This window comes from Cynocephalus volans, chromosome 13 (genome assembly GCF_027409185.1).
Source record: "Cynocephalus volans isolate mCynVol1 chromosome 13, mCynVol1.pri, whole genome shotgun sequence".
Lineage (NCBI taxonomy): Eukaryota > Metazoa > Chordata > Mammalia > Dermoptera > Cynocephalidae > Cynocephalus > Cynocephalus volans.
In genome coordinates this window covers 43,199,370-43,224,575 of record NC_084472.1, presented here as the reverse complement: position 1 = coordinate 43,224,575, position 25,206 = coordinate 43,199,370, and positions in this window count along the sequence as shown.

Genomic DNA, 25,206 nt, shown 5'->3' with positions numbered 1-25,206 from the left:
GTGGACTGAGGAGGGGACCGCTCCCTTTAGGACAGGAAGTGATGGGCAGTCTCCCCCTTCAGTCCCAGCTTCTTCATTTTCCATGGCTCTGCCCTCCTTCTGAGGGCCCCACAGTGTCCCTGGATTTGGTCTTCCACTTTCTGGGCCTGGGCTGCCCTGGCCTGACTCCCATGACTCTTGGCTCCCTCGGTCCAGGGTCAGAGCCCTGACTCCCTGACCCACTGTTCCTGATTCCCCCCTGAGACAAGAAGCTCCCAGCAAGCCAGTGGGCCAGAGCAGGGGGACAGAGACAGCACGAGCCCAGTGCCTGGCTTGCAGCCGGTGCCTGAAACCAGAGCTGCCAGGAATTCCTGCCGTGTGAGTGCACCTCACTGTCCTGCCCATCTTGTTCTCACAAATGTCTCCTCTTTCTCCCATTAGTACTGGGGGAAAATAGTTGGGAAAATGACACATGCTGTCCTCACAGAGGCCCCAGTGTCAGTTTGAATGCCGCCCTGTGTGACTCGTGTGTATGTGGGGTGTCACTGTGTGCATGCGCGTGCCTGTGCTTTCTGCATGAGCCAGCCACTCAGAATATGTTTATTTCCCTTTTATGATCACTTTCTCTCCCTCTGTAAAGCACTGGGATGGGCCTGGCATTCCGGGAATCGCTTGCAAGTGGTCCTCCAAGCCTTGGAGCTGGCCTCTGCTGTCCCCATGCAGTGTGCATAATGGGTCCTCCCAGGGACGATTTGCATAAAGGATAAATAAGAGAAACACAATGTGAAGTTTATTCATTTTTAAATCCTGCAGCGTTTGTGATTGAAGGCCCAAGCTCAGATGTTTGCCGGATGCGTCCCATTAAGACTCGAGGCTTTGTCTAATGTCTGCTCTGCTCCTGCAGGGGTGTAATGCGCACTCCTTCCCTACACTGGAGTGCCATTTCCACCGCCTCCTGCTCGACAAGGGACAGAATGGCAGCCTGTGTTCCCTTCCACCAGGCCCTCTCGCTTTCATTTGCTGTAACAGAGCCAGCGCATTAAATACAAAACATATTGATGTTCTTGAGAACCCTGGAGGGTCTTTACCCTTCCTTGTCAGAGGAGCCTGGCATGCCGGGAGGGAGAGTAGATGACATTTGGCATGCACGTGGAGTGGTGCCTCCAGCAGGCCACAACCAATTGTCTGCCAAGAGCTGCGCCCTCCCAAAGGGAGGGCTTGGGTGAAGGGGCAGAGGTGCCATCGTGAGTGCCTCAGAGCGAGAGGGAACATGTAGACAGGAAGGACACCCTCAGGTCCAGGGCCCTTGTGTACATGGTAGGGATGATGGACTAATGACAAGGAGTGGGAGGAAGAAGGGAAGGAAGGAAGGAAGGAAAGTAGGAAGGAAGGAAAGAAGGGAGGGAGGGAGGAAGAAAAGAAGAAAGGAAGGAAAGAAAGAGGGAGGGAAAAAGGGAAGAAGGCAGGAGTGGAGGGAAGGAAGGAAGGAAGAAGGGAGGGGGAAGGAGAAGGAGGAAGGAAGGAGGGAAGGAGGGGGTGAAGGAGATGGAGGGAGGTGGGAGGGAGGTAGGCAGGACGACGCCCAGCATCAGTGCTTGACAGGCCTGCCTACTCCCAGGTCGATGTCAATCAGCAAGTTCCCAAGCTAGTGCAAGAGTTGGAGAAAGCTGGGTGGGACTCTCTCTTTTGGCATCTCTCTGTTTAAAATGCCTCGGGCTCCAGGAATTTGGCAGAGTAGATTTGGCTGTCATGTGCATATTTGCTACAACAAGTGCTGCAAGAAGAATAGAGGCTTCTCCTCCAGCAAATCCACCACTTCCCTAACAGTATTCCTCCCAGGGTTGGAGGAAAGAGAAGCAGGAGAGGAGACAAAGCATTTGGCACACTCTGGGGGACAGGGCAAGGCTGAAGTGCAAGAGCCCTCTGGAAATAAGGTTTCCGTTCTTTTCTCAAGATGGCAAAGAGCCCCAGAACAACTCTGGGGTGAGAACTTCCCTCTTTTCCCTGAAATGATTGACTACTGAGCAATTAATTTAGTCTTCTCTTGACAAATATACCCTTCTAATAGTAGCTACCGTGTATGTGGTGGCCATCCTATGTGTATATTGTTTCTAATCCTCACGACTGTAGGAATTATTATCGTCAGAAATCTGAGACCTAGAGAATTTATATAAATTTCAGAAGGTCACAGAGCTAATAAGTGAATAGACTCTAATTCAAATGCAGCTCTGGGTCTGATGGTGGGGATTGTGTTGCTGGTAATGGTGGTGGTAAGGGTGGTGGTAATAACAGTGGTGATAATAGTGGTGGTGATGGTGGTGTCAGTGGCCTTGGTAAGGGTGGTGGTGATGATAGTCATTACAATGATGGTGGTTTTGGCACTGATGGTGGTATTGATAGTGGTTGTAGCAATTATCTGAACCATCCTGGAGAGAGCATTAATAAGAACTTTAAAGAACTTGGTCATAAGCTTCCCAGACTGCTGGCATTAGACCCTTGCCCCTGGCCTCTTAGCGGTGAACAGGGAAGTGATCACGGGCTGGAAGAGAGTCAGGCTATCTGAGCTTATCCTGGAATTCATGGGAACTGGCCAGACTGGGCATTTGGGATGTAACCCTGTGCAGTGCCACTCGAGGTTCTCAGGGCTTTGTGAATAAGATGTGGACAAATAGGTGGTTTCTTTCACTGACAGATCTGAGAAATGATAGGTGAAGACAGGACCAAGGGTTGGGAGGAAGGGGGATTTGGTCCTGGGAACACATGTCACCTGCTGAGGTGTGCCAACTGGGAGACTGCTGGACCACACAACATACACTGTGTCCAGGGTGAAGCCACCTGGCCCATTACCTCTGCTTTGGTTTCCTTATCCTCCTGCCTTAACAGACCAAAGTCACTGGTATCATACCTGCCTCCAGATGAGCACACCACCCCTCAGAACCAGTGATGTACAGTAATAATCACAGTCTTGCCACAAACAGGTATTCTGTATAGCATGCTAAATTTCACGAACACTTTCATATCAATTCTTTGATTTAATTAATTTGATCTTTGCGAGAGCCCTGAAAATAAGATATTACTATTCCCATTTTGCAGATTTGTAAACTGAGACTCAGGGCTTGCTCAAGGTGATGCAGCTAGTAAGCAGTAAAACCAGAATTAGAAACTAAGTCATTTTATTTATTTGTTCATCAACTAATTATTGATCACCTACTCTGTCTCAGGCACTATGGTGGGCACTGAATAAACATTGGTGAGCAAGAAAACATGCCACCTGTGCTTGCAGTCCTTATAGTCTAGGGATTCCTAGAGACTTCTATCCCTCTTTTCATGTCACTGCACCTCTTTATAATAGCAAAAAGTAACCAGTGAAAGCCTGACAGCAAGTGAAGCAATAGGATTATTAAGCTCAGACCTAAGAACAGTAAAATGTTAGCAGTCTGGCGCCATTCAGAGTAGGGACAAACAGCCTCAAATACCTCAGTATCATTTTTCCTGACCCAGCACATTAATGCACAATCATATTGGTGATAACTGCAGCAAGAAAAGGTGAAATTATGCTTGGCAAATATTATTTGTATGACAAGGAAATATGTAATAAATTTTGAAAAGACCGTTATCGATGATAATTGAAAAATACATCAGAGTTGAAATATCAGTCCTTGAGCGAACTCATTTGTGGGGGCCACTCTGTCTTTGGACAGGCTGAGTCCATGAGGCATTGATGTGTGATTAGAAGCCCACCCTCATGTACAGTCCTGGCACCTCCACTCTGGAAAACGATACAGTCGGCTTGGTGTGTACAGTTGTCCCTGCATTGTCCTTCTGTGACACATCTCTGCCCATCCCTCCAGAGCCAGGCCTGCAGTCCTTGAGGTCACAGAGAGGGAATGGGCTCCAAAGCTCCCTTACTCCTGTGTCTCAGCCTCCACAGCTAAAGTCAACCTGCGGTGGGACATGGAAGAAATGCAAGGAAGCCGCCTGATGAAGGGGTCAGAGTGAGACCATTTATCTTCCTCAGTTAAACAGGTGTCTTTATTTCCCTATAAGTAACTCATGAATCCTTGCATGGGATGAGAGATTCATTAAAAATACAATTCCAATTCTGTGTGTGTGCTTTTTGAGTCAGAACTATGCTGATTTGGGTTTTTCATGGGCATTGTGATCCTAGGAATGGGTCACTTGCTGACAGTCCTACTAATTGCTGGCCCCTTGCCCAGGGTGAGTTGTTAGAGTCTGTGTGTGCTCCCATCCTGAGGGCACCACATGGGGGTTATAAAGTTGATTGACAGATTGAGAAAATGAAAGCATGTACTGAGGAGGGGCATCGGTGTCTTCCTAGGTACTTTGAGTCCCATCACTGACTCCCAAAGGCTCCTAAAACCTTTTTCCTCATCGACAGCTTTAGCGATGGGGAGTAGGAGTTCCCACAGAGCTGTGCAGAGAGGTGCGGACTTGGGATGTGCGAGCACAGTCAGAGGGCACTTCCATTGGCCCTGGCCAAGAGTCTTCTTTCTACATCCATTTACTAATTCCAGACATGAAATTCCCTGGATTCCTTCATAACTGTGGGCAGGCATTCAGCCGATGGTGACTTCAGTTGACACTTCCCAGGGACTCTGCATCCTCAAATGAGCTCCTGGGAGAAGGAAGCAGACCAGGGCAGAGGTGAGGGATAGGAGTGATCACCCCTGGACCCCCGCAAAGCTTTTTCTGAGAGACACATTGATACTTGGTGCAGTGTCTCTTAAGTACCCTGCGCTGCGGTAAGATCTCCATCACTGCAGGTATTCAAGAAGAGGTGGAATGACCTGCCAGGAATAGACTAGACAGGGAGATTTTCTATGCCAGATGGCCCGTCGAGTGCATGACCTCTTAGACTCCCTAACTCTTGTAGTACACCACAAGTATGTGTGAGAGAGACAGAAAACTAGCTACAGGCGATTGAGTGAATACTTAAAGCCCTCTGGGCACTTAGTGGCTATTATTTAACACCCAACATTTGAAAGTATCAGTTTCCAACTTGCTCTCCAGGAGTCAGGCTTCCCAGCTCCTAGCCTCAGTTGTATTTCTTATTAGTCAGGTAATCTTAAACAAATGTCTTCACCTGCTAATTTTTTGGCTTGCTCATCATCTCAAAAATGGAGATGACAATGGTACCTTTAGTTTTGCTAGATTGTTGGGTTCGTGGTCCTCTTGAGATTAAGGACAAAGGCTACTTGCTTCCCCAGCTCCCCAGAGTCTCACATGGGTGAAAGAACCAGATAGACACTTGATAGTCAGCTGAAATATGCTCATAAATGGAGTGTGCTTAAGAGAGGGGGACAGTGAGAAAAGTTTCTGTATGAAGATGTATCAATTGTAGGGTCCTTCCAATTTAAAGATCTTTGATGTTGTGATTAAAGTGACGCATAGAGATATTGCAGAGTCCTGAGTTTATTTGTCATGTCATTGCCACCTACAACTGTTGCTGAATGACTTTGTTGAAGCCTGTTCTTCTTGGAATAAGATTAGATGCCCTTCCTACCTCACAGAATGAATTAAAGAATCAAATTAAATTGGGCATTTGAAAGTGTTTTGAAAAGTACATGACACTATTAAAATGCAAATAACATTTGATTAATAGTCTGAGTTTAATCTCTGGAGTAGTTTTTCGGTTGACTACAAAATATTTACCAGTCTCCAAAACTATTTTTCTCAGCTGCCCTATGTATGCCAACAAGTTCCGCAGTCTGTATTAGCTGGATAGTGGTTCTCAAACTTGAGCATGCGTCAGAATCTGGGGAGCTTATTAAATCAGATTGCTGGTCCCCATCCTCAGAGTTTCTGATTCAGTAGGTCCGCAGTGGGTCTGCAGAATTTGTATTTCTGAGTTCCCAGGTGATGCCCCTGCTACTGGTCCCAGGACAATGTTTTAACTACTGGTCTAATTCTTTGATGCACTTAATATTTATGTAGACTTTTCATAGCTTGATTACTTCCAGGTATCTCATAGTATATCTGTGAGATGGGCGTAAGGTCAGGAAGTATTAGGAATATTTTATAAATACACAGTCTAGGGCCTAGAGACTGGAAGTGATTTTGTACTAGCGGTCTCACAGTGAATTGATGGTCAAGTGGGAAAAAAACCTGGGGTTTTTCCTGACATGCATTTCAGTGTCCTTCCGATTGGGCTGGGCTGCCCCCTACTGGTTGGTCACTCATGGCCACTAGCCCCCAGAGCTCAGGCTGGTGACAAGCTGCAAGGCTGCTCTCACAGTTCAGTGTTGTGAGCATCTTCTGGTGGCCAATGCTTGTGAGGCTTCTGTTTTGGCAGAAGGTGTGTAGTCTAGAAATGGGATCTCACTTTCACAGATTCTGCAGGTGGGAAGTGTCCCATCTGTCCCTCCACTATCACTAAGCACCATGCTAGGCATTTTGTCTAAGGCACAGGCACTTTGCAGGGAAGACAAGACCTCACCCACATGACTTCCCCAGACCATACTTTAGTCAGGCTCCTTTGAGCCCCCTTCTCTTTTTGGCCCGAGAACCCAATTTTAGCAAAGAAATCTGCTAAGTCAGTTTATTGAGAATCCCCCCCACTCTCAGTATCCAATCAAGTTCCTCTTGCACCACCCTTGATGGCTAATCAAGTTCCTCTTTCCCCTCACCCTTGACACCTAACCAAGATCCTTTTAGTAATTTCTGATCCTCTTCTCATCTGACCCCCCTGGCTATAAATTTCCTCTGTCCCTGTTGTAAGTGGAGTTCAGTCTCTCCCCTACTGCAAGGGTCTTTTCCTTATTGCAATTGTCTTAAATGAAATCTGTCTTGCCATTTTTCACAAGTGTCCAGTGAATTATTTTTCTTTAACATCAGAAATGTACTTAATGCTCCTCTTCCTGTGCCCAATCTGGGCACCAAGGGACAAATATATGGTGTCCTTAAAACTGTCCTTAAAAGTGAATGACTTGCTGGACCAGCCTTTGAACCCTCAGCCCTTAAGGTGATGGGGAATTGGTCCACACCCTTCTAAAACTGCTTTTTTGCCAACACCCATGTCTGGAGGCTCTGCCAGCCCCTGGAAGCAGCCAGCAATACTTCAATCCTTGACCCAGTTATCCACTTCGCTATGGAGACCACCACTCTTTCCAACCTACTGAGGTCCAGGGTCTTGTGAGTCCCAGGTGAGGCGAGATCTGATCTCAGAGAGGGGCTGGTAGTGCTGAGACCCTGGAGGAGGAGGTGAGTTGGAATGGCTTTGGATCTTTCTAAGCTGAAACCAGGAAGGGTAGGACGTATCAGGCATAAAAACCAGTGAGTGAGCTATAAAAACCAACTACCAGCCCTTAGTCCTGCGAAGCCACAGAGAAAGGCTCAGTCTTTAGGCTGTATTTTTTCTTCCTTCCCACTCCCTTTCCAGATTTGCAGCTGTCTTCTTTGGGCTGAGCAGGTCTGACTGCTGCTGCTATCATGGCTGCTGCGGCGTGTGTGTGTGTGTGTGTGTGTGTGTGTGTGTGTGCGCGCGCGCGCGCGCGCACACGAGCGCGTGTGTCTGAGAGTGTGTGCGTGTTTTCTCCAGAGTGACTGGTTTGTGCTGTCATCAGCCGTTGTTTTGGTAAATGGCGAGTTAAACAGATATATCCAAGCGTAAAATCTAAAAAATGTTCCCTCTGGGCGCCCGGGGGGTGTTGTTTGAAATCAACTACATATCAATTGAGCGGCGGCGAGCGGATCCGATGATAAATTCCAGTCCACAGACGCCTTATAAATTACATTTTTTTGTTCGCGATCTTGCCTCATCTCAGCTCCCCAGAGGCCCTTAGACTGAGAACTATGATTGTGTTGGAGAAACGTTTGCTCAGCTTGAGCGAGGCCATTAGCATTGCATGTGCCAGTCCGTCCCTGCGCTCCCCCCCTCCCCCGACCCCCCCACCCGTCCCTTTAACAAAATACAATATGTGCCTGGTAATTTTTCTGTTCATTATCTCATTGTTTTCTGTAAGTACAAGGTTAGATTGAATTACTGCGGGCTCCGCCGTCTATTTGTAATTCTCCTTCCATGCCGAGCTGCTAATGAATGGGCAATTTAGTCAATTCTTTGTAACGGCTTCTTCTGTGCGTCAGCCACTTAATTACTCTGAGCCTTTCTCACTGCTGCTTTATTGCATGGAAAGTCGGGCTGCTATGAGGGCTTGGCAAGGGGATCTCCAGCTTCCAAAAAGAAAAAAAAAAAAAAGTAAATAAAAAGGAAAAAATTGTCAGAGGCAACCAGGGTTCTGTGTCCTTGATGCTCTCTGCAGCGGCTGGAGTAACATTCTGTGGCCTCAGCCTGCGCAGCCCCTGTTCCATCTGCGCATGGGGGGTTATCTTCCTCCTTTGCTGGCAGTTTGGCTTAATCGTGGCTGTGGCAGTCACCGGCAGGGTGGCAGGAAGGTGCAGGCTCCTGCTCAGAGAATAGCCTGCTAGGGGGGCAGTCCTGGTGTTTTACAACATTTTTATTAGCCTGATTCGTATGCTACCTATCCCATTGTTAGTATCTACAAACCATAGCCAGTGGTCCCATTCTGGGACATCCAATGTTTCCTCCTTGCCTTCGTACAAAGCACCTCATAGGGGAAAGGGAGGGTGGCGGGGGGGGGGTGTTTATTGTTCCCATTCAACAAAGAAAAACACCAAGTCTGTGCATGTGAAGGGGCTTGTCTGGGGTCAATGAACCAAGGATGGCAGAACCAGGGCTTGCACCCAGGTACCCAAAGCTCTTGTCTTTTCCCCACACTACTCTGCTGCCCAGCTGCCCAACTTAAGAACATTGTTGTATAGTTGGGCTGACGTACCCCAAGGTTGCCCTTAAAAGGACCAGAATAACTCTGGAAAGAGAGGAGAATTTCTGGCAGTGACTGGGAGGCTGAAAACCCCAAGGAACTGACAACTCATTAAACGGAACATCCATTTACAAAGCGGTACCTTTGGATACATCTGTCATGCTACCAGGATATTTCTATGCACCCCAGAGTTAAGATGCACATTAATTTATCCTCCAAATGGGACACGTTTAAAAGTGAAAGGAAGTGTGATGAATAGTGCTGGGTCCACAGGAGTAAACTGGGACTGTCCAGAACAAATCAGGCCATACAGTCACCCCACCCAGGTAAATGAGAAAGTATGAACACCGTGCCCACAGCATGCCTTCAGACCCAACTGTTCACAAGGCTGGGAGTCTCACCAGCTCGATCCACCCCCTGTGTTTACAAACATTCTCTGTTGGTGCACATTATGGTGATGTATATGAGCTACAGGGAATCTCTACCCATGTCTGGAAAGTGATGGATTCGACAAACACTGAGCGAGCACCTGGCTAAGTGATAGAGACCTGAGGATGGGAAGACAAGATGTTCTGGCATTTTGATCTGGCTGCCCTCACAGAAGGGAGGTAAATGGTTCTCTGAATGTTGCTAATCTCCCAAAACAGGCTCCGGAATGTGCCATGCCTCTTGCCGTTTTTTAGGGTAAGGCCTACTCATCATTTGGATGGCAGCTTAAATGTCCCTTCTTCCAGGAAGCCTTCCCTGGTCTCTGAGATTACAGTGGGGACCCTGGTTATTCTATTTTATGTCATCCTGTACTTTTTCTCTTCATTACTTAGCACAATTATAATTAAATTATTTGTGTAATTAGGTGTTCAATGTCTCTCTTCCCCCTCTCCCACCCAACCCTGTCCTGTGGCCCTCGATAAATACTAGTTCAATATTAGTTCACATTTAAATAGCCGTGTCTGTGCCAGGCACAATTCTAAGTGGTTTATAAATTTTACTCATGAAACCTCACAACAACTCTATGTGACAGGTACTATTATTATTCCTATGTTACACATGAGGAAACTGAAGCCCTGGGAAGTTAAATAACTTGTCGTGGGGGAGGCAGGATCTGAATCCAGGCCATCTGGATCTCAAGTCTGGAAGCATACAGAGTGTGGAGCCAGAAGATGTAACTCCAGGCCCGGCCCTGTCTCATATCAGTGGTGTGCCTCTGGCCACGTCCCCAAGCACCTAGGCCATGCTGTGCTCACCCTCACTGCAAAGGTAACTTTGAAACCTCGCACATCTTACCATTTTCCATGAGTGGCAAGTGGCATGGTGTTATGTGCAAGCATTTGAACTGCCACAGGACTCTGCAAACGACAAGTGTGATAGGTGAAAATAGCCTTACTATTTGCATTTCACTAAGCCCGGTTGGTGTCCCATCGTCCCCATCAGTGCTACATCCTTCCCACCTCCACATCTCCACTCCTCAGCCCCAGGTTTGGGTGCCCATTTCCTTCCCCCTTCAGGGGTACCCCAGGGCCAAGTGCAGAGCCTGGCACACAGTCGATCTAGAAAGGCAGGTTAAACTGAACAGAGCCAGCCACCTTTCTGGGTCTAGCCCTCACAGCTTCCTCTGCTGGAAGTCTTCCTAGGTTGCTCCAGCCCCTTCTAACCTCTCTCTTCTCTGAGCTCCCACAGTCTGCAATGCGACACATAGCACTTGCTTCTCCCTTGGCTGCACTTGTTTTCTCCATCAAACTGTGGGGTTGTGAAATCAATTTAGTGGGCTATGATCAGGAGGAGGGGGAGAGGGATAGAAGCAAGCAGAGTAGAAAACACTGGGATGCATCACGCTTGGTCACGTGAAGGATTGTGTTGGGACCCTTGTTTTATTCATGTCTGTGTGTACACACACACACACACACACACACATACACATATATGTGTGTGTTGGGTCACAGTGTGAAATGTATGTCTTAATCTGAGGCATAGTCCAGAAAGATTTGCCAATCCTGCTCAAGTGTGTGAGCTTGTCAGGAAGAGCCAAGATGGCCTCTGACACAGCAGTTACTTACACCTACTAGTACTTTCTGAGCCTTAAGTTCTGGACTGAACAAGGTGCTACCTCTCCGGCCCCCCGGCATATACCTCTGGAAGGACTGAGGGTTTTAAGTGCCAACATTCCCCAGGGGGAGCCTCTCACTGCCTATTTCCCTGGTGCTTGCCCATGTCTTGGGTTCCCAAGGAAGATGTAGCTGCCACATCTTCTCTTCTGGGTTTCTTAAGTGGCCAGGGGATCTCTGCTCTGCCTCTTGTATGGGCTCTCACCCAGCAGTTTTCCCACCTCTCCTTTGGATTCCTTGGTGTCCTGCTGTGGGCATAGCTCCCTGCAGGGCAGGACAAAATGTTTTCTCTCTCCTGTCTGCCATAGACAAGCACTTATTGATGTCTTAAGGCTTGTTATTATTTTGCTGCCCTGAGCCTCAGTTTCCTCATCTGTTATTGCATCCTCATGGGATCTTGGAGAAATTCAATAACAGAAAACATGTGTGAGGGGCCCAGCATGAAGAAAACACTCAGGAAGTCCTTCCTCCCCACCCCCATTTTCTCCCTTCCAGCCCTAGCTGGGAGGGGAAAGGAAGTGGCAGGAGGATTAATGTGAGTGGAGGGCCTGGGGTACTGCTGCCTTCTGTCATCACAGTCTGGTTCTAGGTGTGGCCTGTGCCCTCCCAGAGGCAGGACCGTGGCCTCTGCATGGGGGCAGTGGGCTCTGTGTGCTGCTGGGGGAAGTAACAGGGAATCTTAACTTTTCATAAACATGGGCTCAATTTCCACTTCTCAGGAAGCAGCGCTGGGGGCTCTCCCAAGTCAGGGGACAGAGATATCCTGTTCTTGAGGTGTTTATCATCTAAGCAGGCTCCATAACCATGGAAGAGAAATTGATGAACACGAACCCCTGTCTTCAAAGAGCTTTCATTCTTCAAGATAACAGCAACCAATCATAGAGCACTTCTGTGTGCGGAGCTTTGTTCCAAGCACTTTTTGTAAATTAACTCATTTCATCTTTATGACACCTCTGTGAGGTACGTGCTGTTTAATCCCCATTTTAAAGATGAGGAAAGATGATGAAACTCAGAGCTCTTGTAACTCTCCCAAGGTCACCCAGGTAACAGGCAGTAGAACTCATTCAAACCCAGGGAGTCCAGCTCCAGCACAGAGCCCAAAGGGAAGGCTTAGCCTCGTTCAATCACCGTTCAGGCAGAATGCAGCACTTCAGCCCAATCCTTTGGGGAAACACCCTGGCAAAAAGTATGTATCATGTTTTTTAAAAAATTCATCCCTTTGATACACGTTGGGACTCTAACTTAAAGGAACAATGCTGAATCAAGACTGTGTATTGTGAAGATGTTTTTCACAGCATCATTTTAATATAGGAAAGAGGGAAAACTTACCTGCCGGCAAAAGGTGTTCAAGTCTTTTGAGATGGCCCTTCTCCCAGCCCCACCCACCTTGTGTCCAGCTCCTTCCTAACAATGAGTACATGGACTGTCTGTCTGCCTCCCACTATACACTCTGATTACTGAGGGCAAGGACTGTTTTACCCACCCCTGAATCCGTACACTTAACCAGGAACTAGCATATGTTGAGCCCTTGATAAATACAGAAAGAAGAGATGATAATGGCAGAGTCTAGATGGTGGGTATATGATGTTGCTTGTAAAATTCTTTCACCTTTGCTGTATGTTTGAATTTTTCATAGTAAAATGTTGGGGGTGGGGGGGCCTGTGACCAGAAAGAGTAAGTGAAGGAAATGTATAAGCAGATTATAATAATATGAAAATGTTCATGCATGTGAGGAAAAGGCAGGAAACAAACTAGGATCATACCTGCAAAAATTCATATGGAAAAAAGGGTGCAAGGAAATACATAGAATGTTAGCAGAGTTTGGGAACAGCGACACCATGCATGATTTTAACATTTCTCTTTTCCCGTATTTCCCATATCTTTTGCAATGACATGCTTTACTTTTATAATAAGATAAATTTATTTGTTTCTACTGTGAGTCCTCAGCCCAGGTTCTATAAGAAAAACAATGGGTTCCATTTTCAGCAAACCCAGCACATAAAAACAAAGACAAACTCCATGAAAGAAGTTTTTGCTTTATGGCAGGATTTCCAGCAGAGCTGCATTTCAAGGCAGCTCTCTTAGGCTATGACAGAGAAAAGAAATCCTCATGGCCAGCTAATGTCAGGTGATGCTTCCTCTCCTTGGCTTAGAAGGAGCTGGTTTCTCCCCCAAGAGTGGGTCAGCCCTCCCCTGCCCATGACCCCAGATTTGGAACCAGGGAAACGGGCAGAGAAGAAAGCAGCTGCCTCTCACGCAAGAAAAGCACAGTGACTTGAGTGAATGGTGATAGCTGGTCCAGCTCACTCCCCCTAAAGCCTGGCCTCACAGCCCCTAGGAGAGGTGAGTGCCATAAGGTCCAGCCTAGGCTGACAGGGCACATTGACAACTTCACCCCTCTCCCCTAGCCTTGCTGATCTCCCCAGCCTGGCCACTGTGATGGAGGCCGCTACTTGCTGAAGACCCCCAGAGAAGTAATTTTCTGTGACCACTCCCACCTGGCCACCAGTCTCCAAGTTCCCTGCCTACCAGCCTCTTCACACTGCCCATATTCCCAGCACTGGGTGCCTGCTTCAGGCATGTGGCATTGGAGGAGACCAATGCTGATGTTCTGCAAGAAGGGGCTTTGCAAATCTCCTAGCGACTGCTGAGCTCCTAGTCCTGACCCACTCTCGCTAACCAGTGCTCTTGAACAAGTTCTGAGATCTTCATGGGTGGTGACTTCCGTCTTTCAGAGGAACTAACACTGATGAAATATCTATAATGTCAGAGGCTATGCTGCGGGCCCAGTTAATTCTCACTTGATATTGTGGGGTCTAATTATAAATCTTATTTTCCCAGTGAGGTGACTGAGGCTCAGGGAGGTTAAATAACTTTAATAAGGTCAAAGCTCCTAAGTGACTAAACCCAGATTTGAGCAAAACTTCTAAAACTATAATTGTCAAACAAATGAAAGGAATTATGAACGTTTCGTACCTCCAGGCACTCTCTTTGATGATGCAGGTGCAATTGGAGAGCTAGTCATTCACATCTTACTGGGAATGAATAAGAAGGATTTCCTCCCTGTCAACTGCCCGTGACCTAGGCACTTAGAAAAGAAAATTTTAATTAATGGGAGGTGATCGATAGGAGGAATAATTTTGGACAGGGACAATTGCGTGTGAAGGGCAGGCAGGCCCCTGTTGTATCCTGAGGGCATGTAAGGCCTGAACCCAGGGGATGATGAGGGTGATGGCTTAGAACCAAACACACCTCTGCTAACTTCTCTTTGGGGCTAAGAAGTGGACTTCTGCCTATGATTTCAGATCATTGAAAGAATCAGGAGTGTTGACTTCCCATCCAGTAGGACGAGGAATGAGGAATTTGCCTGGAATCCAGCTTTAAAATCTAGTGTGGAGCAGAGAGAGCAACTCTGGCTCACTTGCTGAGAGTCCTGTTACCTTGGGCAGGTCTCTCACTCTGGACTCCTCCCAAATGAAACCTGGGGTTTCCTCCAGTGTTAACTCTGTGATTCCGCACATTAGTACTGTATTGGACTCATCTCAGAGGTCGGGGTCTCCACCATGTCCTTAAGAAGGATTTCGGACACAGAATGGCAGTGAGGGGCATGGGGGCAGGTCGCCTTCTCACCTTACTCCTAGGAATGACCCTGAAGGAGAGACGCAAAGGTGTTGTCACTCAGTACTGACCTTGGTGCAAGCCTGTCCCTTCCTGCTCTGAAATCAGCTCTTTCCCTGTCTGTCTCTTGCATGAGCCTGCGTTTTGCCAGTCAGCCCCTTCCATTGTGCCTGGCACTGTGGTGCTGTGGTTGGTTATTGCAGGTTTGCTGAATAAATGAACAAAAGAATGGAATTTGCACCTATCAGAATTAATACCATCAGGCTCTGTCTTAAAAATGTGGAGATACCATTCCGGGAGTGGGCAGACTTGGAACTTACATCTAATCTGGGATCTCATTCCCTACCCCTTCCCTTTAACTATTTACAAGAGGCAACTCCCACTTAACAGATAGAAAAACTGAGACCCAGGGAAGAGATGTGACTGAGAATTTTACATATGCTAAGCAGAAAGGGACCAGAGATTCCCTACCATCTTTCAGATTCCTTAAGATTACATATGAGGAAATTGAGGCCCAAGGAGTGAGGGGATGCTGATGTAAGGTCCCACAGCACAGCAGTGGTGGGGTGGAGATGTGAATCTAGTTCTCAAATCATAGTCCAGGACAGCTTAATACTCACAGAGCTCAGGCAGCCCTGGTACCCGGCTGAAGGTTCCCATGGCAACTAGGTGGAACAAACCATCTTCTTTAGGTAGCATTGACTCATTCTTCATATTGCTTTTCTTTCTCTTTAAGAGGAAATACACTCTTCACCCTCCCCAAATGGACTCATTTATGAAAGAGACTAGGACACCTTCCAGAAAACAGGTGTCCAGGCAGGAAATGAAGATCCTGGCTGATGAAGGCCTGGGGAGGCCTCTGGATTTGCGAGGGTATCTAAATGGAATTAATGACATGGAGAAAACCATTCTGGAATCTCTGTTTGGAATTCCTTGGCTTATTTTTGCTGTCCCTTTCTGTACATCTTTTTCTGAGTAATAACAGCCCTTAATCAAGTGAAAATATATTTCATATGCCTGGCAGCTCGGGATTCCCAAGAGATTTTTACCATATTTATTTCATTTGGTCTTGTGAAGTAGATAGGGCAGGTATGGCCACTTTATAGACGGGGAAACTGAAACGCAGGAAGGTGGAGGTTACAGGGATAGTGTGGAATTCCTCAGCAGTTGGAATTCTTGTCTGAAGAGAGGCCAAAGGGTGCGTAGCTGGTATGTATCAGACACTTGCTAGACACAATGGATATCTCAGAGAGAGCTCAGCCACCCAGATATGGGGAGGGGGCCTGTGAGGGCAGATGGCAAACAATGAACAAAACAAAGAACTGGAATTCTCACACGTTGCTATAACTGCCCCAGGAAACACATGGAGGGACACCTAGAGGGTGGCTGGGTGTAACTCTAAGGGGCCATCATGGAATTTGAGGACCCAATGGTGGGGAAGAGCCGTCATAGGAAGGGTGAGAAAAGGAATCTCCTTGGAGGATACAGCATGTGCTTGCATGTGTGGAGGAGAGTGGTCTGCAGCCTCAAGGAAGTAAAAGGAGGCCAGGGAGGGTCCAGCCTGGACTAGGCAGGAGAGAGGAAGGGCTAAAGATGAGACTGCAAGGGCAAACAGGAGCCAGATTATGTCGGGCCTTACAGGCCATGTAAGATGTGGACATGCAGTCAAATGCACCCCTTACTCCTGTATACCCAAACATGTGGGCATTTGCACAAACAGCCGTGCATATGCATGTGTGCACACGGGCATAACGTTCACATGTGCACCGACATATGTACATAAACATGCATAGAAATGCATATACAGTGTACACAAAAGTACACATATACAACTCTCTTACAACACATTGTTATCTGCACTTAAACACATTTGCACACCTAATCACACACAAATATGCACTTACATGCACCCATGAGCCCATTGGTACCCACACAAAAACACATACACACATTTTTCTCATGTACATTTATGCTTTGTTTCACAAATGCACACATTTATACATGCATGCTCACTTGCCCACTCACATATAGGTACTCACGTGTGCACATGTGCAGCCCATGACAAGCCCAGCTCAGATGAGTCCTCAGCCACAGATAAACTTTTCTACTGGTTGGTTATAATCTTTCATTGGAACTGACATGTTGATAGCCCCAGTTTTTCTAGGAAGTGACCTTCATGCTGGCTATTGATTTCCAGTGGCTATCAGGCGCCTGCCACTGGAGTGACAGGCCTGGTCAGAGGTCAGCCCTTAAATAAAGCTTCTGGATTACTAAGCACCAGCCATTCCAATGAAAATGGAAATTGGCAGTCCTGGCTCCCTTTTATGTGGTCTGCTCCAGCTGATGGGGTTTCAGCCCTTAGCAACAACCTCTTGTCCCTGTACCCCACCCCCCAGACTGAGAGTGCTGTGGGTGCCCACAGGTGTCTGTTTTGCAGGGGAGGTGGGCTGAAGATTGTAGGTGGTGGCAATTGTCAGGCATCGAAGCTTCCTAGATTCTATTTTCCAGAAAAGTCTGGGGCTGTCCCTGTATGCCTGACAGTCTGGTAACAGACAACTGCTACAGGGTCCCAGACCCACAGGTGACTTGCTCTGTAGTCTTGGGCAGTTGGTGGTGTCACCTCTTTGGACCTCAGTTACTTCACCCCTCCCTGTCCCATATACACCGACTTGTACATCCCCTGCCATCTCACAAGATTTGGTCCAAATAAATGAGCTGATGGAAATGGAGGTGTGCTGAGTTGTACATACATGGTACAGGAAGATGGTATAACCCTATACCCAGGTTACAAAACTACTGCAAGTACTAATCACACAATGCTTCTTAATTAAGTCACATGTTTACATGATGACCCTGGTAGCCCCTCAGGTTGTCACAGCATATTGGGGTCATATGGCAAGCAGGTATGGGAAGGAGAGGGGCTGAAGGATCTTTCTGGTTCTCACAAGCTTTGCCTTTTGCCTCTCCTGCCAGGAACACAGATGTAGTGTACAGAGCCTCACCTGGTATGCAGGGCTTGTGACAGCCTTCCAGCCAGACAGCAATCAAATCTAACAGCCAAGCACCATCCCTGACAAATGCCATGCGCTTCTGCTCCCCATCAGTACCCCCCCACCAAGCCATGCGCATCTTCTCTCCCCTTGACCTGTCAACACAGCAGCCTCCGTCTAACCTCAGCTACAATCTCCCCTCCTGGCAGCCTGCTCAGATCAGCCTGTGCAATCTCAGAGTCAATGGACAGTCCTTTCTATTTAGCTTTGGAAAGCACATTTCAGCCTTACTTCTGAACATGGGTGTGAATAATTTTCGCCTCAAATTTAAATTTACAACAACAATAACAACAACAAAACCTTTCCTCCAATAACTAGGACTGGAAAAAGCTATAAAGGCTGCCAGCTTCCAGCTTTCTAGTGTCTCTCCAGTGCAAATATCTGTCCCTTTCTGCTCTGCTTGTACATCTGATGACCTCTCTGGCCTGAGTTTCTCCAGGACTAGGGTCATGAAATGAGGTTTGCATGATCTGAAAGGAGGATAAGCAGAAATCAGAAATGTCTGCAAGTTAATTATTTGGCAAAGGGAATGATCTGTTCAACAAAATCAGAGAAGCAAGAATTGCTGGTGGACCCTGGAACTCAAGAGAAGTTGCCCACTAGCATTGAAGGGAAGAAGCCCAAGCAATCTGGGGGAGTCCACAAATGATTGCAATGATTAAGCAACGGTGTTCACAAAAACAAAATGAACAACAATAACAAAACGGCTGCCATCTGTTTCTGCTGCTCAATAAGTGAATGTTGTTTGGGGGACACTCAGGTCTGCCACTGTTATAACGTAACTTATCCACTGCCCAATTTATCTCACAATTAGAGCTAGCCAGCAGTTCTCAAAGGGAGTGTTTTGCTCCTCCCTCCGGGGGACAATTCAGCCATGTCTGGAATTATTTTTGGTTGTCACAAATCTGGGGCGGGAGTGTCACTGGCATCTAGATGGCAGAGGCAGTGCTGCTACTGAACATCCTACAATGCACAGGACAGCCCACAACAACAAAGAAGTATCTGGCCCCAAATGGCAAGAGTGCCAAGGCTGAGAAACCCAAAGCCAGGCCCCTTTTCCCTAAGGGGTTATTTTCTGGTTCTGTCTTTCCCTTAGTGGCTTAGCACAGCAGCTTCTGAGACCCTCCCATTTCCTGAACACCACAAAGACTCCAGGGCTGCAGAAGGAGCTACTCCCCTCACCCTGAGGCCACTCAGCCAGATGGCAGAGGGGTCAGCGGCAACCAAACATCTAATGACGTGTGACAAGTGTGGCCAGACAGCAGGCCCAGGCTGGGCCCCTGCGAGGCCACTCATTGGGCAAGGGGGACTCATAAATAACAGCACAGTGACAGCCCAAGTCTTGCTCAGTGGGAGGGATGGAGCTCAGCCCAGCTCCCGGCCCCTGGGGCAGTCCTTTATGGGACAGGGATCCAGCAGGAGGGCCACGCCAGGAACTGAGCTGGGCTGAGGACCCCATGCACACTGAATGTGCTGCAGAGACATCGAGGGACCTGTCACTGTAGCATCTGTCCTGGTAGTGAAAGGCTTTGCCACATTAGCTCTATTCTCGTTGGTGAACTGTTTTTAATTTCTGACCCAGTGCAATTTTGGGCTTCAAAGCATTCACACAGTAAAAAATTTACTGTGGCAGGCAGAGTGGTGCAGGGCTTGCTGAACATCTGAGTTTGAGTCCCAAGCTATCTGCTCCTGAGCCTCCATCTCCTGATCTATTAAATGGGAATTTTTGAGCTGCAAACGTGCTAATTCAGAGAAATGGTGTACAGAGCAGTACGTTAATGGAAGGGATGATGATGATGATGATGGTAATGATTATGATTATGGTTATTTAACCATTTGGGAGAAAAGAAATAGCTTTTTTGAAAAAAATACCTTCTGATGCTCTAAAAATATTAATTAGTTTTTATGTATTTAGGCAGTTCTAAATAAGCTCTTTGCAATAATAATAGTAATAATGACACCTATATTAAATAGCACTTTTATTTTTCTCAAGCCTCATGTGGCTTAAAATCGGACCTGTTTCCAATGATGTGTAATCTTCTAAGATAAAATTGAAAAAATCAAAATGAGCAGCTGGCATGCAGACTCGCTTTGCTCTGTTTATCAAAGTTGTAGTTCAGATGGTATGCTGGTGCGAGAGGGCCACTGAACTGAGGCTGGTGCCACTAAGCCCAGTATGCAGCCAGTTTGGGTCTCAGTTTTGCCATTCACAAGATGGGTTTAACAGTTTCTCTCTGGCTATCTCAGGGCTGCTGTGTCAGTGAGACCATGAACGTGGAATCTCTGTGATGAGGTTAAAGCATCATCCCACAAGGGAGTCTTAGCATCACGATCATTATCTTTATCATCATTATTAACTATTATTCACAATGATATTTGCAAGATGGACTTATTGCAAAGCCCTATTTCTGCGAACAATTTTTGCATACTTTCACATAAATCTTTACATGCATATGATGAAGAAGCCAACCCTTTGAGCACTCCTTCTGAAATCTAGACTGATGCGTTAAGATTCTAAACAAGTTCCTGCCCCCTTTTCTTTCAGGCTGGAAAGCAGGACTCAGGAAATGGCCCTCCCTTCTGGACCGTGCCTCGTAAGTCTTCTATAGAAATGGCTCTCCTGGCCCAAGACCTCAGATGCCAGTTGTCAGCCAGGAGCACATTTTTGCAGGGAGGGTTATAAATCAAAACCTGGGTTCTAATGAAACCGCTGACACAAGTTTAACTGTAACGGAGCACGCCCAGGCACCACTTGCGAGAAATGAGAGACACCAGGGCACCTGGTGGGCTGCCTCTCCTCCCCTGGCCTTCTCCCTCCCCTTCTTTCTTTCCTCCTCCCTCTCACCCTTGCTCCTCTTTTTCTTTATAATTCCTGTAGAATCTCTCCTGTCTCCTGCAGCTCCTTTGGAAGTTGGCCCTCATGGCCCCACTGCAGACCCTGCCAGGAAGGCTCCCAGAGGCAGACCCACTCTCTGACTCTCTGCTAGGCCCTCTTGTGGGTAATGAGGCAGAGCCTGCATTGTTGTAGGCAGCAGAGGATGGTGAAGGGCAAAGCTCTGGATTCAGACAGGACACTGTCCCAGTCCTTACTGATTGCATGCCTTAGGGTGAGACACATAATCTCCAAGATTCAGTGCCTACGTATTACAAAATGGGGATAGCCACAGAACCTCCCTTATAAGGCTCTCGAAGGGATTAAATGAGATAGATAATAAGATAGATTGAATGAGATAGATAGATAATCCAGAGAGGTGAAGGGAGCAAAGGGTCAGCTGCGGCTTGAACTGCTGAAGACTTTTCTGGCTACCTGCTGGGGACCAGCCCTCTATCCAGACTGATTCTATTCTGAACCATTGACAGTTACTCCCATGGTTTGACTTAGAGAGACTAAAAAGGGCACCTCTATCCCAAATATCTTTACCATTGATGGCATCAATTCACCATTAGCAAGTCATCTGCATGCCAGTTATCCAAGGCCTGGCATGATGCTAGGGGCATGGAATACACTCTCATTAGCTCAGCCCTAGCAGAGGAATGCCCCAAATTCTTAGTTCCTCAACATGAGGAGCTGAATTCACAGCAGGCCTGTCCTTCCACAGGTGGATGAAGTTCCCGAGCCTGATCCAGTTTGAGTTATTCCCCAAGTGACTGACCAGATGGGAATGAAACTCCATTCTTCCCTAAAGTTTTCCTTGAATCCCACAGCTCATCCTCATTTCTTGCTCCTTTGAGCTCTGCAGCCTTTGCTATTTTTACCACTTACTTGCCACTGGACAGAGGCTCCTCAATGAGACTGTAAGCCTCCTGAGGGCAGACAACATGCCCACAATTTCTTGAAATTTCCTACAGGACCTTGTTTCAACAGCTTGGTTTAATTATGGCGATCTGGGTGTCTTCTAATAACAAAGGATTCCTCCTCCTGTTAGATGTCTGTGGAGGCTCAGCTGCTGATCTGCTCCACCCCACTTCTGTTCACATTTCATTGGCCAGAGCAGGTCACATAATCGACGGGCAGGGATATATAATCCTCCCACATAAGGCTGACTCCTAGGGGTGGGCCACACATATTTTGAACAAAAATACAACCTATTGCAGACCTGGAATGGTATTTTCTACAAAGCTCATCGCTCAGTAAATACTTAATGGGGATGATGAACCAAACAACTTACGACAAAAATATTTCAACGCATCTTTTTGCTGTGGTTGTTAGATCTAAACTAGCCAGCTAAATGTTGGGGTGTTGATTCTTACAGTCAGCGATAAACTGAAACCAAATAAGCCCTCCAGCTAGAATGCTGTTGAGCCAGACTAGTCAGGCCCTAGTTTGCCTGTGGAAATGCTGCAGTGGGGGAGCAGGTTAGACTCACTCACTATCCCCCTGCAAGGAGGGCTGGCATCCAGGGGCGGGGTGGGAGTCACAAGGGGAAGACTATGGCTTAATAGAACATGTCCCACAGACTTAGGGTCTACTGCTCCGGGTGGCGTAAAGGCAGGGGCTGTCTTTGGGAACACCATGGAGGGGATTCCTGCAGAAAACTGGTATCAAGGCCCAGGACTGACTTCTACCAGCTTTAAAAATCTGCCCCAAACCTCAGAGGAATATACATTTCAGTTGTGGAGCTAATCAATACACTCCAAAACCAGCAGCAGTAAGGTAAGACAAAATGTGTTAAAAACCCGAAATAATGTGCTGAGGGGCCAGGAAGGGGAGACAGGTCACAAGGCTTCCTGGGGGAGCTGGAACTTCAGCTGGATCAGGATATGTGGGGGTTGGAGGGCTGGAATTGGGGTGTTCAGGGCAAGGGCCCAAGTTAGTGCAGAGAGGCTGGAGATGGTGCCTACCTACCCGTCTTCCCTCTCTCTCCAGCGCACAGTGTCTCTGGAGGATGAATGAAATACAGTCTGTGCATGACTAAAAGGAGCAATAGCCACATTTCAGATGCTTTCCCCATTTTGGGTTTGCGTCTTATTTTCCTGTGAACTTCTTAATCCTTCCCTTCTCTGTTGCTTTTGTTTTGTTGCTGTTGTTGCTTTTGTTGGTATAACCTCAATTTCTTGCTGCCTTTCAAAGCCTTTATTCCCCACAAGCAAAGAAAGGAACTTTTAGTGTCAGGCTAGGTCCTTAGCCAGGCCGGTTGTCTTTCCAAATAAGTCAGGGGCTTGGGGCCGCTGGGGGGGTAGGAGGCTCGGTGGGGAGAGGGCGAGAGTCAACAGCAGGGAGGAAAACAGCTACTGCAACTGATGAAGGTCCCCGAGGTGATTTGCAAATCTGCTGAAATCCTGAACAAGCTTTGATTTAACCCAAGCTTGAAATGGCTTTTATTTACTGTCTATTGTGGAATAAATGACATCTCATAAACAGGCTTTATCCATTACCCCAGAATGGAGAGCACAGTGTTAGGGACATTTTATCCTCTTGATATCAGAGGAGATATGCCAGGGTGTGTTATTACAAATAGAAAAATCAATGCTGAGACACACACATCTGAAATTTCATTTTCATCCAACCACATTTTCAAAGGACAAAAAAAAAAGGCAATCGCTAATAAAAATGACTTCAGAATCGGAGGATTTACCAAGCCTGAGAAAAGGACTGGCTGGGACCCAGCCCAGACAGTGAATAAATCTGGCTGTGTCCTGGGGCCACTTTCTCCTCACTCTCCCAGACAACCCAGCCCCTCCCAGGGGCAGCACAAAGCAGAGTCCTCCCAACCCTCCAACCTCCTTGTTCTCCATTCCAGACTGTGCCCAAACACTGTTCGTGCCCCCTCCCTCACTGTCCCCAGTCCTCCTACCCCAACTACACACCACACTTGGCCACAGGCCACATGGGAACTACCAGAAATGTCCAGAGGTCATTGCTCTTTCCCTCAGACCTTTACCACCTTATGGGCAGGGTCTTTTGAATCTTTCAGGTGTGGAGTGGAAATGAAAAGGTCCCACGGAGTGAAGAAGAAAGCTTGGCCAGACTCTGGGGAAAGGCTCAGACCCTGCTTCCCATTGACCTTGGAGCCATTTCTGCCAACCACGCTCCCTCTTTCCGAGATAGGAGGTGGGAGATAAATACTTTTAGCTTTTCACAAAATTTCCTTCAAGTTACCATCCCCAGGGATCCGTCACATTGTGTGGCCTTGTATTGGTAGGATTCTCTGATTTAGGGCCTCGTTTCCCCATGAGGCTGTAGACCAGGCCTGATGTTGCTCTCTGTATATTCCTAGCACCGAGCACAGGGCCTGGCACCTAATGGCTGCTCAATAAGTACTGGTTGAATACGTGACAATGAGATGTGCAGACCTGTGGCGGGGATGAGAATGGCTGGCTATTCTCTAGAAACCAAACTCAGCTATTAAAAAGAAACACTGCAATTCTTAGCAGCAGCTCCTGCCTTGAGGCCTGAGCTAGGTAAAGTTTGCCAGCTTCATGCAATCAGATTTGACCCAGGAGTGGCCAACTCCTTTGGATGAGGAAAATGGGCCAGTAGACTTTGCTTGGTTTCAAGACCTCCTACAAGAAATCCAGACCAGCCTCCTGAAACAAACAAACAAATGCACAAAAAAAACATTGGTCAGTTAGTGAATAAGAATGAACAGCTAGGAATAAACCCATGCCCATTCCTAGAGAAAGAACACAAATTCAGCATTTCAGAACTGGCAGGGTGTCAAGGATTCTTTAATCTAATGCTATCTCTTTAGAGATAGGAAAACCAAGGCCCAGAAAGGGGGTCTAATTTATCCAAAGTCGCACAGGAAATTGTGGCCATGTATGAACCAGCATTTGAAACTCCTTATTCCCGGTCATGAGCCTTATGCTCTGCCTGGAAAGAATCCAGGGAGAGAGCATAATAATGAAGAAGGAACAAACATAGCAATCATTGCAAAGGCGGTCACGCGTTGGTCTCCTTTTTTGAGGTGGTTGTTTTTTAAATGATCAAATAATGATGAGTGAGCTAGAAAGCATCCACACTGTACAAGTTGTATTTTTGCTGTCTTAAAGAGGCACAGCTCTTGTTTTCTCTATAGACTTCACTTGTTTGAAGGCTGCTAATCAGAACTGGGAAAGGCTGACTCCTGAAGCATTTCTGAAAGAGAATTCCCTATGAGAAGTATCCCTTGTTCCCACAGAAACACAGGCTGTCTATTTCTTCCCTGAGTGTTTCATAAAGGTTTGAAAGAATAGCCTAAGCCAGCCAATACAGCAATGATTCTGCCTGAAATAGGAGGCAGTATTTAAATAAGGTTTCAATAGGAGGAAAAAGTCTCTTTGGACCTGGTCTGTGATGTAGTTATCAGGAGAAGAAATTTGCAGAACCCATTACCTGCCACTCCTTCCCCCAGGAAATCCCTTGTTTGTGGAGCGTGAATCTCTCAGGCTTTTGCTGGCTTTTTCTCTCCAGATTGTTCTGGGTAAACATTTGCCTCACACCGTGTGTTTATAAGAAGAGGCATTTGTGCTTTTGATTGTTTAGAGGTTTCTGCAGAACACATGTGCTCTTTCTCTCTTCCTTGCCTTCCCCTCTCTACCCCACCTGCTCCTCCCGAGCAAACAACCCCTGACGTTGATTTTGGTCCTTTTAGCATCATAGGGCATCGTTCTGTCCAGACTAGGGAAGGTGCAAGCCATGACCCACCAGCTCCACCTTGGGATAGAGAGCTTTTC